The following is an 18043-nucleotide window of genomic DNA, read 5'->3' as shown; positions in this document are numbered from 1 at the left end:
ATCCTTCTTCAATTGTCCGTAGTCTCTTAATCTTGGTAGGTTCTTGCAATGGACTGATCTGTGTGATTCGTTCCAGAGGTATTAAAAATGAAACTATCATGTTGTAGAACCCTCATTCTATGAAAAAGCACCAAAATTTATCTCCATTGAAAGCTCAACACAATGTACATTATGGAATAGGATATGATCCTATCAATGATGATTACAAGATTAGGTATTAGGTAACTGTGATCTTCTAATTAAATTTTCAGTTCTGTGCTGACTGCTGATGGTATTCTCAGAGATGGAATGTGTCTGTAGAAACTAGAAAGTGCAATCACTTTTGGAAAATTATGCCAAATGTTCTATGGAACCAACACCATTAATTGGCTTTACTTACCATGTTTTTTTAATCAGTTCAGTAATATATTCCAATAACTTATCTTGGATCAGTTCAGTAAAAAGAGGGTCAAAATTATATGCTGAAGGGTAGAGCTTATAGGTAGTGAAATTAACCTTTTTCTATTTTATTTTTTTAAGGTTAAGGTGTGCAATGAAAATGATTTTTGGCATGAAGAATGGCCTCTCTCTTTAAATCATGAGCCTCCAGCCTTAGTGGTAAGGCCATATATACTCTCAGAATCTCTTTCCAATGGTCAGTGGGCAAATGCAGCTTATTTCTATATATTACTTTAAACCTGCGTGCCATCAATTAATTTGCTGATTAAACACTAGGGAATCTTCCTCCACTGCTTGCACCTTGTGTAACAAGAACATGGAGTCACATTGTCATCTCTTCTTCAATTGTCCGCACTCTCTCTTAATCTGGGAATACTTTGCCCAAAAACTGAACTACCATTATTTTTTGTCATGGCCTCACTTGATTACCGGAATTGGACAGGATTGGAAACTCACTCTTGCAGCCATGGTTTACTGTCCACTTGAAAAGGTTTGGGAATTCAAAACTGCCAGAGGAAATGAAGCACCCCTTAAATTGAACTCAACCAAGAGCTTATCTTGGATCGAGTTCCATTAATTTCCTCTAAACTCAAAGCTGTGGACTGTAAACTTCTATTGGCCATGAAGATTTTCAATGACCTTAATTAACTTTTCAGAAGATTCTTGTGGACTGAAACTGAGATGATTGAGGCCTTATGGGGATAAAGTTGCTTGGAAGAAGTGATTTTACCGAAAAAGTTTGGCTAGCTGGAATAGAGATAGAGTTCTTATTGTGAAGCAACATACAATGATACATCTGATGTAAACTAATTATAAACTAATGTAATCCCCAAGCTAAGGGTCAATCCTGGAGGTTGTTATAAACTAAGAAGGGAGCTCTTGGTGAGACCACCACCACCATTACAAACTAATTTATTTTGAAATTAATTAAAACCTCATCCAATTAGGATAGAACTGTCAAATCACAGTGCAGCTTCACTTGATGAACAAACTAGGTTTCCAAAGCCTTGTCACAGCCAAATACACTTGCTTGAATGGTGTACACAGTTAGATAAGCAAGGTAACTCAATAACAGCTCCCAATAGGCTTAAACCCTAAATTTAAGGGTAAAAGGGTCACTTCACAATGCAGCTCCAAGAATTATCTTCAATTTCCTTCCACAGCTCTATACAGCTAAGACACACTTGCTTTGCTTAAGAGATAAAATCAGTGAAACCAGCAAGATATAGCAATGTAAGAACACAACAGCCTTATAATCTTCAAAACCTAGTTTTAGCCTCTCAAGGGTAAAACTGGAATTTCACCTGAACCTGAAGTTAAACCTGGTTTCCGCAGCCTTGATAACTCAATACATACTTGTTCAACAGGTTGAAACCGTGGATGGAGAAAGATAAAATAATCTCAGTTCACAATAGGCTTGAAACACATTAAACCCTAGCGACGGTAAAAACATCTTGTGAGAGTTTTTGATATTGCTGTGTTTAATCATGTTGGTATTCATCCCTATGCTTTGGTATTAGATGCTTCCCTTGTCAACATGAAGTCGAGAAAAATGCAGAGACGTTAGGGTTCTTATCGATTTTAACTGTCTAATAAAGTCCGGAGTTGCAAGCATAAATTGATCCAGTGGACTAGAAATCAGAGTTGGAACTCCAGAGAGAAAATAGAGGAAGTGGAAGCTCAACTTTTTGAGTTCACTCTACAAAACAAATATATTTCCTCAGTATTCTTCTAAGGCGGCCACAGTAAAAAATGGTGCCTAATTTCAAAGGTCAGCGAATTGGTGGAATATACCTCCTATTCAGCAATTTTTTACACCCAAAGACTGTTTGAATTCTCAAAATTCCAATGACAAGCAAATTTGGGCTTTTTCAAGAGATGGATGTTTCAAGGTGAAATCAGCTTACCAAGTAGCTTTAACATTGGTTCAGCATAGTAATAGCTCTTTTGTTAAGGCTGCAGTAATAACATATTAGAGCTTAAAAAAAAAAAGGAAACAGAAGGAAAATTGAAAACTGACAATGCTAACAACCTCCGATCATAAATATATATACCTGCCCTCTTGGTACAGAAGTCCTTATTTCCAGTGATTACAAGTACAAAAGGTCTAAACACACCATTTTAGACAAGACTAGATTTATGTAAAAGAATGTTTTACACCATGAATGTTGAAGCAAAGGAAATATTTACAATATGTGTTCAATTTGGGACAATTAATCATCTTAAAAAGCAAAATTACAAAAACACCAAGGTGCCTTATAATGTTCATCTGATTGATTCAGTAGCAGCCTCGCTTTGAACAATAACAGGACGAATCCATACAAACTTGCACTTTGCCAGCCTCATCTTCGATCTGTTGGCCCTCTGCGTGAAGAGGGGTTGAGGGGATCCAGACCTGGTTTACTGGAATGCTGAATCCGACAGAATAAACCTGCTTGCACCTTCACTATAGCAATCATCCATGCCAATGGCAACTGATCGGACTTTGTCTTCTCAGCACCATATTACTTCTTCTCAGCCATGAATTCCTGAATTATATAGTTCAGCAAACTCGTCCCTCTCCAAATGATCACGTCTCCATGCCAACATTACAGGACTGTCAAGCTAAGTGGATAATAGCCAAATAGCGCTGCATAAAGGAGAGAACAAAGTGTTCATTATATGTGAAAATCTTTGGCAAGTATAAGGAGGAAGAAAAAGGAAAAACTTACAGATAATGATTGGACCATATGGTAGACAATGTTAGCATCCAACCTCTCCTGTATGGCCCTATTATCCCTTGGCAAAGCCAGCCCCTGTTCAATAGGTGAGACGCGATTGATGGTGTCTTTAAAGCACAATCATCCACCGTGACCATGCACTTAGGAAGGATGAACCTTGGTGCCAAGGTTTAGCGGAGACCTGTTATCCAGAAATTGTCACAACCTGGATTTTTTTCTTCTTCTCAAGTAACTAGAATTTTCCTTAAATATGAAGAATATTTGGGAGTAGTCGGGGAGTTTCATAAATATGATAAATAAATAAAAGTTCAGTTAATTCAATGGAAGAATCAGAGTAACTTAAAATTTCCAACAGCAATCATGGTATGAGAAATTGTAAAACAGGAGATAATAATACCTTCAATACCACTATATCAATTCCAAAATAAAGAAAAATTGAAACTTCTAGTATCAATACTAGATATCTAAACTATATGCTAAAAACTTATTTTCGCTTGTTGAAAAGATCACAAAACTTAATCTTTTTCCCCCTAGATCTCAACAACAGGAGGAATGCTGCAAAATAATCAAACTCCAGGAAAGGAATAACCTTACCATGGAAATTGGCCGTTATGATTGAATCATTTCAATTTTTAGATTTGAAATATTAACTAGGTTGAATGCTTCTACAGAAACCCAAAGAACAACAAGAGGAAAATGAGATGCACAAACACCCACATGTGAGGGCACACAACTTCTCTCTTTAAATATTCTTCCAACAAAAATAGGAGTTGCTTTATCCAAAAAGCCTTGTTGCAGAGCATGTTCAAAGTCCATTTAACATATCAAAAAATGAAAACTGTGAAGTCCAAATGGTCATTCCATAGATAAGAATAGCTTGTTTTCCCAAAGCTCCTTATGATTATTGGTCCATTCAGATAAATCCTTCATGGACTTAAGGTTACATCTTCCCAGTTGTTCAACTAAAATGGTTAATTTTATGAGAAAAACCAGATCTGAGATGCAATCAAAATCAAATACAGTAATTCTAAAATAGATCTCTTCTCCTAGTTCTCTATCCTCCATCAAAACAAGTTGTTTCCTGCTTCCTCATGATGCTTATGACAATCATCACAAACTCGTTTTGTAAAAGATGATTCCCAAATTCTATTAATATTTGGTGGGAAAGGATTAGGTTACCAGGGAATACCTTTTCCATTAGTTGTTTCATGTTGCAGCAGAGATTTGAGTTCTTGGATCACCTTTCACATTTATGTAGCAGGTAATCCTTAGCTTTTACCACCAGCAGCTAATCCTCCACATATCATTTAGATATCTCACCGAAAGTTCAATTCGAGTAGAGGATTATACGAAATGGATGCTCAAACTTGGTGTGCAGAGTAGGAATCATTTCAAATGAACTCAAAATGCATAATTGCATATATAACATGCCCATGGATGATATAATCTTTAATGAGGGATATTGATAAACTTCAGGGATGTAAGTACAATTTACCCTATATTTATTTATTTGACATTTTGACTGCCTTTAAAACCAACTAACCAAGTCTGAGTTTTTTCTGTATGGTCTAAGAAAGAAGGGATATTTTATGAGCAATGTTTTAAAGTAGTGACAACTGACTAGTGAAGATAAAAACGAAAAGAATGGGAACATAACAAAGACCAAAGTTGGGGGTGTCATAAGAGCAGGAGGAGAGGGAAACACAAGGGATGAGAGAGAAGAATAATGGGGTGGGTCAGCACTGAGCAGCTCTAGAGTGAGAGAGTAAGGAAGGAACGGGGAGGAAAGGGAAGGAAAGGAAATCGGTCCAAAGTCCTCAACCCTTAAGGCTTCCTTCTTCTGAATGAGAGTAATGAAAGAACTATTTATCCCCTTGCCCAGCACTGGATATTGGAAGAAATGAAGAACTGCATCAGAAAAATCATCCCCAACAATGTTCCAATATTGCTGAAAAAACCTAGCAGTAAATCCATCAGGCCCAGGAGTTTTATCTGGTCCCATGGAAAATACAGTATATTTGATCACATCCTTGGTTGTAGTAGCCTTAAGCATCCTCACGTCCTCCTCCCCAAGGGTTTTCCTGATATACTCAGCCTTTGGATGATTACACACTGGGCTGTCATTTGCAAAAATCTTCTGGAAATGGTCAACAAACTGCTATTGTATCAAAACAGGATCAGACACTAACTCACCCTCTGCATCTTGGATAGCAGTGATATTATTTCCCACCCTATGTTCCTTGATTTTCTGATAAAAGAACTTGGAGCATCTATCTTGGTCTTTGATCCACCTAATTCTGACCTTTTGGGACAACAAAATTTCCTCATTCAAATGCTGAATATTTAATTATATCGAAAAAAAAATTCTCAATTTACAATTACCAATTAAAACTTCAGCTATTAAAATTTTGCTAATAAAATTTTCCATAAACAATTTTCAAATTTATCTAAGGGCGTCGTCATCTGATTGTACTACATGATTGTCCATGTTCCCCCCAATCTATGCAGCAGTGGCTCAAAAATCTGATGGACATCCTTGCCAAATTCTGATATCAGAGAGGATTTATTGAGTCTGGTAGCCTATATGTGGTGGAACCTTTGGAAGAACAGAAAGAAGTTTATTGTTTTATATTGTCTGAACTCGATATTGTTTCGGTTACTGTGAACCAATGGAGTGAATTGAGGGTTATTTTATTAGATAACAAAGCTTCTGGTAAGGGTGCTGCTAACAACCCTGATGTTAAAATTCGAGACACGGAATTGATACTCTTAGAAGAAGTTTGGCATTGCACCAAGGTACGGTCGATGTTGATCCCATAGGTGGTGGTGCTTTGAGGTTACACTAGCAGTAACTGATGTTAAAAAAGGCTACTCGATTCTCAGAGTCTTGTATGCTAAAACTGTTAATTGCAAGAGAGCTGCACAGTGATATTGTCTAAGAGCAAAGCATAATGTTTGGAGAGACAAATGGCTAATAATTGCCGGACATCAATGTGTGTTTTATAGGGCTGTGATTAATTATATATGTTGCTACTGTTGGCTCTGATCTCTATGCTCTGGTGTTAGATGCTTTCCTTATCAATGCAAAGTTGAGAAAATGCATAGACATTAGGGTCCTAATCTGTTTTAATTGTCTAAAATAAATCCGGAGTTGCAAGCATTGACTAGATTTCAGAGTTGGAACTCCAGAGAGAAAATAGAGGAAGTGGAAGCTAAACTTTTTTCTTTCGAAATAGGATAGTACGTACTGCCAATTCCAAGTACAGTCATTGGGGACTTTTTAACTGATTTCTCCCAAGTCCAAGAACAATCATTTGGGACTTTTTAACTGCCTTCTCCAAATTGCAACAGCTCTACATTTACATAAATAACATCTTATCAAGAAATTAGCAGCAGAGTAGTAACCAGCAGCAGTCACACTATTGCCAAGCAATCAAAACAAGCAAGAAGCATGAATTAATTAGTAGCTAGTATGAGTATATTTGGGAATATGATAGAAGCTAAAGAAAAAAAAAAAAATTCATTTCTTGTGGAACTGCTGCCATGGAAGAATTCTGGTTTTTTCTGAACTTGAAACATGAGGGTGCTTTGGATGTTGATACTTCTTAAAGTTTGTGGTCTCGGTTTTGAATCAGTAAGATGAGGGGTCATCTCACCAATCTATGCAGAAGTGGCTCAAAAATCTGATGGGCTTCGTAGGCAAATTCTGATATCAGAGAGGAGGGGACTTATTGAATCCAGTAGCCTATATGTGGTGGAACATTTGAAAGAACAGAAATAAGATTTTCTTTTATTATTATTTTTTATTTTTTGTATATTGTCTGAACTTGATGTGGTTTCTGTTGCTGTGAAGCAATGGAATGTATTGGGGACTACTTTATTAGACAACAAAGTTTCTGGTAAGGCTGCTGCTAACAACACTGATAGTTGTTCGAAACCTCCTCTCTTGGGCTCTTTGAAGTTGAATTTCGATGCTGAATTCCAAAAATCTATTAGAGTGGCTACAAGAGGAGTATGTTGGAGAAAGTTAATTTGACTAATAACTCCTTAGAATTTCATAAGCAGTGCAAATTCATCATATATATATATATATAGTATATTGATCCCGAAGAAGTGTGAGATTGCACCAAGGTGTTGATGTTGATCCTATATGTAGCGGTGCTTTGAGGTTCCACTAGCAGTTACTGATGTTAGAAAAGGCAATTGGATTCTCAGAGTCTTGTATGCTAGTGCTGTTGATTGCTAGAGAGCTGCACAATGGTTTTATCTATGAGCAAAGCAGAGTATTTGGAGAGACAAATGGCTAATAATTTCCGACTTCATTCTTATGAGAAGTTTTGTGGGCTTAATAAACTTGCCTAGGTGTTTCAAGAAATTCAAGACTCGTATGTTGAGGCCTGTGGCATAGAGGTTTTAGGTTTTGATGGATTTCTACTAAATTGTAACAATATATAATAGGAAAGGTTTGGCAGAGGTTTAGCTAAAATCCAGTAGAGATTATGTTTTTGATATTGCTTTGTTTAGTCATGTTGGTACTTTTCTGTATGCTTTGGTATTAGATGCTTCCCTTATCAACACGAAGTCGAGAAAAATGCAGAGACATTAGAGTTCTAATCTATTGTAATTGTCTAATAAAGTCCGGAGTTGCAAGCATAAATTGATCCAGTGGACTAGAAATCAGAGTTGGAACTCCAGAGAGAAAGAGGAAGTCGAAGCTCAACTTTTTTCTCTTTGAAAGATGATACAACTGCCAAGTCCAAGTACTGACATATAGGACTTATTAACTGATTTCTCCAAATTGCAACAGCTGTACATTTACACACATAACATCATCTAGAGAAATCACACTACTTCCAACCAATCAGAACAAGTAAGAAGCATGAATTCATTAAGTTTGCTTTTAGTGTTAATATGCTAGGAAAACAGAGGTGGAGAATGAGAATTGAGGATGGGAGGGATTTTTTTTTTTTTTTTCCTTAATTAATTAACTAGTGATTCTAACAAGAAACCCATGCACTCACGTGTCCAGCCTTTGACCTTCTACCTTAAAAGATGAGAAATACCACGTATTTGGAGGTCAATATGAGTTCACTCTACAAAACAAAAATATTTGCTGAGTGTTCTTCTATGGTGGCCACAGTAAAAAATGGTGCCTAATTTCTAAGGTCAGCGAATTGGTGGAATATATCTCCTATTCAGCAATTTTTACACCCGAAGACTCTTTGAATTCTCAAAATTCCTATTAGGAGTCTAGAAGTGATGACAAGGAAATTTGGGCTTTTTCAAGAGATGGATGTTTCATGGTGAAATCAGCTTACCAAACAGCTTTAACATTGGCTCAGCATAGTAATAGCTCTTCTGTTAAGGCTGCAATTATAACATATTAGAGCAAAAGAAAAAAAAAATATCTTCATTTCTCGTGGAGCTGCTGCCATGAAAGAATTCGGGTTTTTCTGAACTTGAAACATAAGAGTACGGTGGATGTTGATACTTGTGGTTTCGGTTTTAAATCAGTATAGATGAGGAGTCATCTCACCAATCTATGCAGCAGTGGCTCAAAAATCTGATGGCCTTCCTAGCCAAATTCTGATATCAGAGAGGGCTTATTGAGTCTGGTAGCATGTATGTTGTGGTGGAACCTTTGGAAGAACATAAATAAGTTTATTTTTTATATTGTCCGAACTTTATGTTGTTTTTGTTGTTGTGAACCAATGGAGTGAATTGAGGGCTGTTTTTAATAGATAACAAAGCTTCTGGTAAGGCTGCTGCTATAGAAACCTCCTCTCTTGTGCTCTTTTAAGTTGAATTTCGATGCTGAATTCTAGAAATATACTAGAGAGGCAACAAAAGCAGCACGTTGGAGCAAGTTAATTTAACTAATAGCACCTCAGAATTTCATAAGCAGCACTAATTCATCTTATAAAACATTAGGGTTTTAATCTATTTTGATGGTCTAAGAAAGTCTGGAGTCGCAAGCATAAATTGATCCGGTGGACTAGAAATCAGAGTTGGAACTCCAAGGAGAAATAGAGAAAGTGGAAGCTCATCTTTTTCTTTTGAAGAGGGTAGTACTGCCAAGTCCTAGTAGAGTCATTTGGGACTTCTTTAACTGCTTTCTCCAAGTCCGAAAACAATCATTTCGGACTTCTTAACTGCCAAAAAAAAAATCATGCAAACTACTATAAGAAGAAGGAGAAGTGGAAGAAATTGCAAGAGTTCAACAGTCCGAAAAAGTTTGGCAAGACTGAGAAGCTGAGGTTCAAAAAATCTTTCTGGAATACTTCCAATCCATTTCCCAGTCCAAGAATTCTTTTGTGCTTGATCCTATCCTCGAACAAGTGCCTCCAATAATAATAACTCATGCCATGAATCAAGAGTTAGGCAAGACCGGATTTATGTAAAATCCAAGGTGCCCTCCAATGTACGTCTGATTGATTCAGTAGCAGCAGCCTCACTTTGAACAGCACGCGTTGACGAATCCATCTATTTGTTGCAGATAGTCAGGATTATCCTATATGTATACATTGATTAATAAATATCTACTGTGGTACTCTTATTATGAATGCAGTTACTCCTACATAGGCTATTCTTTATATTATCAAGTAATAGAGACTCACAATCACTGCTTGCACATAATTGTTCAGAACCTTTAATTTCTGTCCTCTGTTTTGCAGATTACTTCGTCAATTTTCTTAAGCAATTCACAAGCTATCTTCAACTTGCCAGCAAATTCAAATGCATGTTCAAAAGCTTCCCTAATTTACATTGGAGGGCAAACACCCTTTTCAGGCATCGATTTCAGCTTCTCATAAGCAGCCTCCAGTTGACCCATTTTACAATGCTTGTCCAACATCTAGGCTTCTATTTTGCCTTCCAATTTAATTGATAAATCCACCCACCCATGTTCCCTCAGAAGTTTAGCCACTAAATTATACGTGTGAAAATGTGGAAACCAGCCTAATCCCAACATTTCCACTAATAAGCTGTAAGCAGCTTCCCAATTCCGCGCTTCACCAAAAGCGTGGATTAATGGAGTAGATGTTACATTATCCGGAAGGCATCTCTTCTTATTATAATCTTAAAGACCCTTTCAGCACGTTCCGCATTGCCCAGTTTGCAGAGAATACAAATAATGGAATTGTAAACTACTACTTTCGGGTTGAAGCCCTGCAAAAGCATCCTCCCAAACAAATGGCTAACTTCTTCCACCTGACGATGTTCACATAAACACTGTATCACAACAGTGTAACTCTCTTCCATAAATCTCAGCTTCCTCTCCTTTACAACCTTCAAAACCTTGAGAGCATCTTCCATCTTTCCCAATCAACAAAGCTCTGAAAGAAGCTGTTTAATAACAAATATGCTGCGTAATAAACCTAAATCATAAGTTGCCCAAAATACTCCAGTTGCAGGCAGTATAGCACCAGTATTTGAGCACAAATTTGGTATTAAAATGGTACAAGCTCTCCGAGCATCTTTCACCCTAATTTTCCCAATAGCTCCTTCTTTTGCATTTAGTAGACACAAATCCCCAATAAGAACGTTAATTGCAGTCCGTGTTGGAGCCAAACCAGCATTAATAATTTCACAAAAAAATTCTAGGGCAGTCTCAAATCTACTAAATTTACATAAACCAACAAGAATATTACTATAAGAATAAGTAGCAGGGGATCCAATCATTCGAAAAATCATAATTGCAGTATCAATGAATTACCCCAAACATTCCTTCTTACAAAGCACATACAACAAATTATTGTACACAAGGTTATCAGGTTTACAGTCGAACTTGGACTCCATTTCATCAGAACTTGCAGAACAAGTTCTAAACTAAGCTCATCTATGAAGTTACTCAGCAAATTGTCAAGACTAGCTGTTTCAGGGCTATGACTAGAGAGTATAGAACACACTGAATTGACATAAGAGGGGCTTACAGAATTTGAAGTTTCAGACTGAATTGACATAAGAGGGGCTTACAGCATTTGAAGTTTCAGAGACTTCTGATGATGATGAAACTCTGGAGGAAAACCTAAAATCCGAAGTGATTTGAATGGTGAGTTTTGGGTTTTGGGGGGCATATTTGGGATGAACAAAACTAGGGTTAGGGTTTTATGAAAATGGAGTAGCAATGAGGAACCTAGATAAATTTGAAAAAAGGGCAAAAACCCCATGACTAGAACTAGTTCCAGAGAGCATTAGAAAGCAATCATCTTTTTCCTTAGATCACTATAATTGTGTTTTGTGCATTATATATATAAACCATAATCACATCTGATTCAAGTGTAAAACAAGTAGCTAAAACAATATCACATAAAAATTCAATCTTTAATAGAAGAAAACTGAAAACCTGGAAAAAAAACGAATTTGCTTTGGCTTAGAATTATTTTAAATGGGCTCTGGGATTTTGCACTGAAGTAATTTGAATCTTTTTGCTAAATTCAATCGTTTTGGCACTCAATTTGCAAGCCCAAATAGTCGGGGTCTTGGCATCCCAAAAATTGAACTATTGAACAAAGCACCTGTCCTAAAGAATTTATGGCAACTTATCTCAAACAATACACGAAGTTCATGGGCACAATGGGATAGAGAATACCTTATTAGAGGAAAACGCATTTGGGAGAAAAAATTCCCTCAAAAATGCTCCAGGAATTGGAGAAAGCAGATGCAACTCAGAGCTCTAATTAAGCCTCTTCTCAAGATCAAAGTGGGCAATGGATGCATACGTGGCATTTGTGGGATAAAGAATACCTTATTAGAGGAAGATGCATTTGTGGCATGGTCAAGCACTCATCTTGCTTCACATCTGCTTAAAAAATCTAGAAGTTAGAATACATAAAGGTAACCAAAAATGTAATGCCTAAGTGAAATACTGTCACCATTCTAAATACCTTATTAGAGGAAGATGCATTTGTGGGATAGAGAATACCTTATTGGAGGAAGATGCATTTGTGGCATGATCAAGCACTCATCTTTCTTCACATCTGCTTCAAAAATCTAGAACTTAGAATATGTAAAGGTAACCATAAATGTAATGCCAAAGTGAAATACTGTCACCATTCTAAATTTTAAACTGAAAATCCATTATAAATTTGTCCCTAAGATTTTACACCTTTCTTCAAGTCCAAGTACAGTCATTTGGGACTTCTTAAATCTTAACAGCCAAAAGTTCCTCCATTTTATCAAGGAGTCTCTCAACCAACATCTTTATGAATTGTAATTCATTTCTTTTCCTTCTTGTTGCCAGTGAAAGAAGTTATATTATTCTCTCTGAATGAAGCCACAATGGAGAGTTGCTTGGCTTTTTTTCAAGGTGTTAAAGCTACAATGGAGAGAAAAAAAAAGAAAAAAGAATGAAATTCCAAAATTCATTAATTAGGAAACCTACAAGTTCACATTCAAATTGAGGATGATTTTAAGTGAACCAACTCACAAAGGATTTAAGAAATTTCAGATGGGATGAAAATCAGTCATAACATGAGAAAATTTAGGTATTAGTCATGAAAACATTTTTGTGATCCAAAAATCAACGGCCAAATGGAAAGGTCTGATTAGATCTTTGTCAAAGCCTGACAAGAAACTGATGAAATAAAACTATGTAAAAAGTAGATCCATTGAAAACCCACAAAGGGTCATTTACTGCCCTCTCACAAAACCCACAAAATGAAAGGAAGCAACCTGTGTTAAGTTATCATAACAGATATTTAAAAATCAATTTTAATGTTTCAAATCACATGCATGTCTGGTAATGGATTCTGAAGGCTAGTATAGAGCAAATAATTTATGAAAAGAAGAAAAAAAAGGTATAATATGCAAAGCATCACACCGAGTTCCCACAAACACAGAGACATTACCCAGTTTTAGAGCTAAGTCCTGGGGATAGAGGACTCAAAGCGACTGCTTTTAGGCTTGAACTCGCAACAATGGCACACTGGATAGGCACTGCATCACACAATGCTAAAGAGTTCAACCAGTGAGACCAATGTCTATAAAATCTGAAAATTACCAGACTATTTTGTCTCCAAAACAAATTCGAAGCAAGTAAAACTGAATCAGAAGCTTATGAACTACAACCACTTTTGCATCTCCTCGAGTTATATTCCTTCCAATTCTTAAGGACAAATAAATTACAGATAAGACTTTATTCAATTCTTGTCGAACATTTGATTTTTGATAATTGATATTAGTCTGACTATGGTAACAAGGCCAGGAGAACAAAAGGGGGTAGTCTAGAATTCAAGCACCATGGTAACTGAAGACTCTGCTATGTAATCGACTTGCATGAATGAAAAAATCTGAAATAAAGAGTTAAGACTGAAACTAAGTGACACATACCTACTCCAAACCCATGCAACTCTGGAATGTCGACTATCCTTGAACATAGAAGCAAGACCCTGACAATTTGATGAGCTCCTATCGTAAGCTAATTGAACTGTGATACAGCTCATCCTCTTCTCTTTTCCTTAATGATGGCCTAATGTAGACACTGGACAATTCAAAATAAATTAACATGGATGCTGCAATTTATAGGAGTCTGTCAACCATCTCAGAAATGTCTAATGCCAGCAATGAATAATCAAGAAAACTTGGATGCATATACATATATATATATATATATATATATATATATATTTGATGCAGATAATCAGGATTATCCTATATGTATGCATGGATTAATAAATATATACAGTGTTACTCTTATTATGAATGCAGTTACTCCTACGTAGGCTATTCTTTATATTATCAAGTAATAGAGACTCACAATCACTTCTTGCACATAACTGTTCAGAACCTTTAATTTCTGTCTCCACTGTTTTGCAGATTACTTCGTCAATTTTCTTAAGCAATTCACGAGCTATCTTCAACTTGCCAGCCTTTTCAAATGCATGTTCAAAAGTTTCCCTAATGTAGATTGGAGGGCAGACACACTTTTCAGGCATAATCCAGGGATCCTCTTTGGTAGGTGTACCACATCCAACGGATCACAGCCTTTACAAGTGTGGAGACCCACACGTGTGTGAGCTGGGATCCATTGCTGTACGGCTAAGGATTCAAGCTCAATTTGATGTCTCTAAGTTGGGATTGTCCAGACAATGCATACTTTACAAGTATAAGTTAAAATCAGTCGCCATTTCCTTCTTGTCGCCAGTGAAAGAAGTTATATTATTCTCTCTGAATGAAGCTACAATGGAGAGTTGCATGGCTTTTTTTCAAAGTGTTAAAGGTCTAAGGTGTTAAAGCTACAATGGAGAGAAAAAATAAGAAAAAAGAATGAAATTCCAAAATTCATCAATTAGGAAACCTACAAGTTCACATCCAAATTGAGGATGATTTTAAGTGAACCAACTCACAAAGGATTGAAGAAATTTCAGATGGAATGAAAATCAGTCATAACATGAGAAAAATTAGGTTAGAAACAAAATCTTGTACAAATTAGTCATGAAAACAGTTTTGTGAGCCAAAAATCAAAGGCCAAATGGAAAGGTCTGATTGGATCTTTGTCAAAGTCTGACAAGAAACTAATGAAATAAAACCATGTAAAAGAGTAGATGCATTGAAAACCCACAAAGGGTCATTTACTTCCCTCTCACAAAACCCACAAAATGATAGGAAGCAACCTGTGTTAAGTCATCCTTGATTAAACCAAGCCAAGTGGAACAAACTAAAAGCTAAAAATACAAGCACATATGCCTTCAACAATGGTATCTAAAAGTCTTTAGAAACACAAATTAAGCACTGCTCACAAGACATCATTCAGAATTTAATATTGGCTTCAAAAAGTCTGAGGTTTATACCTTAATGAATTAGATAAGAATGCACTCCCATTCACCTATAACATGTCAGAATTGAATGAATACAACGCTCAAAAAATTGTGAAGGTGCATGGCATGGCATCCAGTGGCATCTACCTAACAAAAACATTAATTTACAATCAAAATTACAAGCAGGAAGATAAAAAATCCAAACAAAATTATTAAAATTTCAAGAAACTCAAAAACATTTAGTTTGTAAAAAATGAACTAAATATTGACAAATGTTGTTTTCTAATCCAATGATCAGGAACCATGATCTGGACCAAGTCAAGTCCAGTAGAAATTTATGAATTTATCACCAATAATAGATAATCAGACATATTATTGACAATTCACCGAACCGGGAAAAAAAAGCTCAAATTTCCTCATTCGAAACTATCAGGAAAATACATCTAAGAGGCACACACACAGAAAACAAACATTTCACGAGTACTGTACAAAAGCAATGAACAATGAACAAAAGGAAGAACTAGTAACTACACATACAAGATCATCATCTTAAGACAAAAGACTTTCAGAAAAAGCCTTAATGTGTGCCTCCATCTCTAAATCAAAGAAATCAGTTTCGAAATCAGAGTCGCCAAAAAATGACTCAATCTGCTGAAGGTCTTGGTCTTGCACTGTATCACAAGAGTTCATTGTACTGATATCATCATCATGTGGTGGCAGCTGCATCTGAATATCGGAAGATGTTGCAGTTGCATTAAAATTGTCAAAAAATGAGTCTATTTGCTGCAGGCCTTCTATTGTACCACAAGAGTTGATGTTGGGCAGATCAAAGTGTTTGGCAGTCTCATCATAATATGCTGGGAGAGGTTGAAAATCGGAAGACGCAAGCAGAGTCTTTTGTGGAGGAGTACTTGCAGAGGCCTCATCATGATCATATCGCATCTTCTTCTTCTTCCGACTAGGGTTTTCTTCTTTTGATACCTCACGAACATGCTTTGGTGCTCTCCTCAGAAATTTTGAATCATCCCTTTTTATCTTGCAAACGACATAATCTTGATCACTACCATCTTCTAGCCCATCCAAACTCACACCGCCCAGCGAATACTCATGCATGGTCCAATGACCTCTTGGCATGGTTGACCACTCATCTTTCTTGATATTTGCTTCAAAAGCCAACATTTTCTTAGATCCAATAAGCTGTTTATGTCTGTTATAAATTTCCTCGGGCTTGTTTTGGCCATCCCAAGTCCCACACCCAGCTCTCCTTACAACTCTCTTCTTATCGCCAATTTTCTTCAACTTAGTGAAGACGTAGATAACGAATTGAAAATTATTCTTGCTAATAGTATGCCATGGATCTTCCTTTTTTAATATGTCCCAGGGAGCTTTGCCGTAAAGATCAACGTCCAATATTACACCCTCAGGCATTCTCTCACCCTTCACTTTTCTGCTAAGGTAATGGAGGATTTCAACTTCTGTGGGGTCGAAGTGAAATCCTAGTGGAACGAAAAATATCTCGTGATCGGAAACAGATGAATTCATTGAGAAAAAATGGGACACCTTCCAATTACAGAAGAAGAAGGAGAATGATAGAGACGGTAGTTGCAGTGACGTAAAAAAGGTTGAATGAGAAAAAGAGGGCTCACAGAATTACGGAATCAAATACAGAGGAGCGATACAAAAGAATAAGAAGAACACCACCACCGACGTGAGTTTTGCGCAGTGAATTGATTGAGGCGGTTTGCAATATTGGTAAGGTTTCCTCTGTAAGACTTGCAAGAAAAGAAAGACAAGTTTTGCGCAGTGAAATAGGTTTCCAATTGCGCAGTGAAGACAGGTTTCCAATTGCGCAGTGAAATAGGTTTCCAATTGCGCAGTGAAGGCAGGTTTCCAATTGCGCAGTGAAGGCAGGTTTCCAAATAGGGTTCCAATTGCTCAGTGAAAACCGACTAGACTTGCAAGAAAAGAAAGACTCGGTCTTCAATATATATAGCCAAATTTCTTCAATGCTTACAATACAGAAACAGAAGAAGAAGAAGCCGCCGACCCACCAGAGTGATTGATGCGGAGGTAGGGTTTCCTGACTTGCGAGTCAAGGAAGACAAGAGGTTTATATTGGGCCTGGTTTGGAGAGAGGGTTTAATAAAACAGAGAGAGGGTTTAATAAAACAGATTCATAAAGCAGAGAGATGATTTAATAAAACAGAGAGAGGATACTCTAGTCACTGCTTAAAACAGCGAGAAAAATGTCCATTTATAGTCTCATGCCCAAATCCAAGTTCTTATAATTTTTAAAATAGAATCTAATATTAATCTAAATTTGTTAATTAATAATATACACATCCTTAAATTGTTAAATTTAGGGATTTAAAATCTAATTAAATTGTTAAATTTAGGGATTTAAAATCTAATTATCCATACAATTTGCTTTAACTTGAAAATAAATATATATTCCTATATATGACCTCTCCTTATTTAATTATTAGATTAAAAATTTTATTAAATGACTAATTTGATTTTTTAAATATCTCAAAAAATTGTATTTTCCGTGATCGTCAATGGTGAGGTGAAACTAGAGGTCTCGTAAATCCATCTAGAAGTCTCATAAATCCTTTCTCTGATACTAATCCTTTGTATCTATTACAGATAATAACAGAAATCATTTCATTCCGTAGAAAATCTAAATGCCATTCATTTTTTAAACAACTCCCCACAAATGCTTCACTGGATCCATTAAACATATGATCTGCATTGACCATTTAATATGTCATTTTGCACTACCTTCTTCTGCATACACACAAAGCTCATAAACATATAGCAGAAGCCAACAGGGAATGGTTATTTATGTGCAAGGGATCCCATGAGAAAATATCTTTCTCATACATTCAACGAAGTTACATCACTACCTAAAAAAGGGAGAAACCAGAAAAAAGAAAAAAAGAAACAAATGAGTAGAACTTGGACATTGCCAGCCCCATCTTCAATCTGTTGAATCTGTGGAACACTTCATTTTCCATGTCCCCCCAATCTATGCAGCAGTGGCTAAAAAACCTCTGATCATAAATATATATACCTGCCCTCAGGGTACAGAAGTCCTTATTTCCAGTGATTACAAGTACAAAAGGACCA

At 36.4% G+C, this 18043-nt stretch overlaps 1 pseudogene; it reads right to left on the bottom strand.

Annotated features, from left to right (window-relative positions):
- Positions 1-2460: 2460 nt before the first annotated feature.
- LOC132300942 (pentatricopeptide repeat-containing protein At5g65560-like) lies at positions 2461-11742 on the bottom strand (annotated as a pseudogene).
- Between the last annotated feature and the right edge of the window lie 6301 nt (positions 11743-18043).

Source organism: Cornus florida, unplaced genomic scaffold, assembly GCF_030987335.1.
Source record: "Cornus florida cultivar Cherokee Brave unplaced genomic scaffold, ASM3098733v1 CherokeeBrave_3.0.0_Hap2_Chr01, whole genome shotgun sequence".
NCBI lineage: Eukaryota > Viridiplantae > Streptophyta > Magnoliopsida > Cornales > Cornaceae > Cornus > Cornus florida.
The sequence above is the reverse complement of the archived record's forward strand: the minus strand, read 5'-3'. Positions and strand labels throughout refer to the sequence as shown.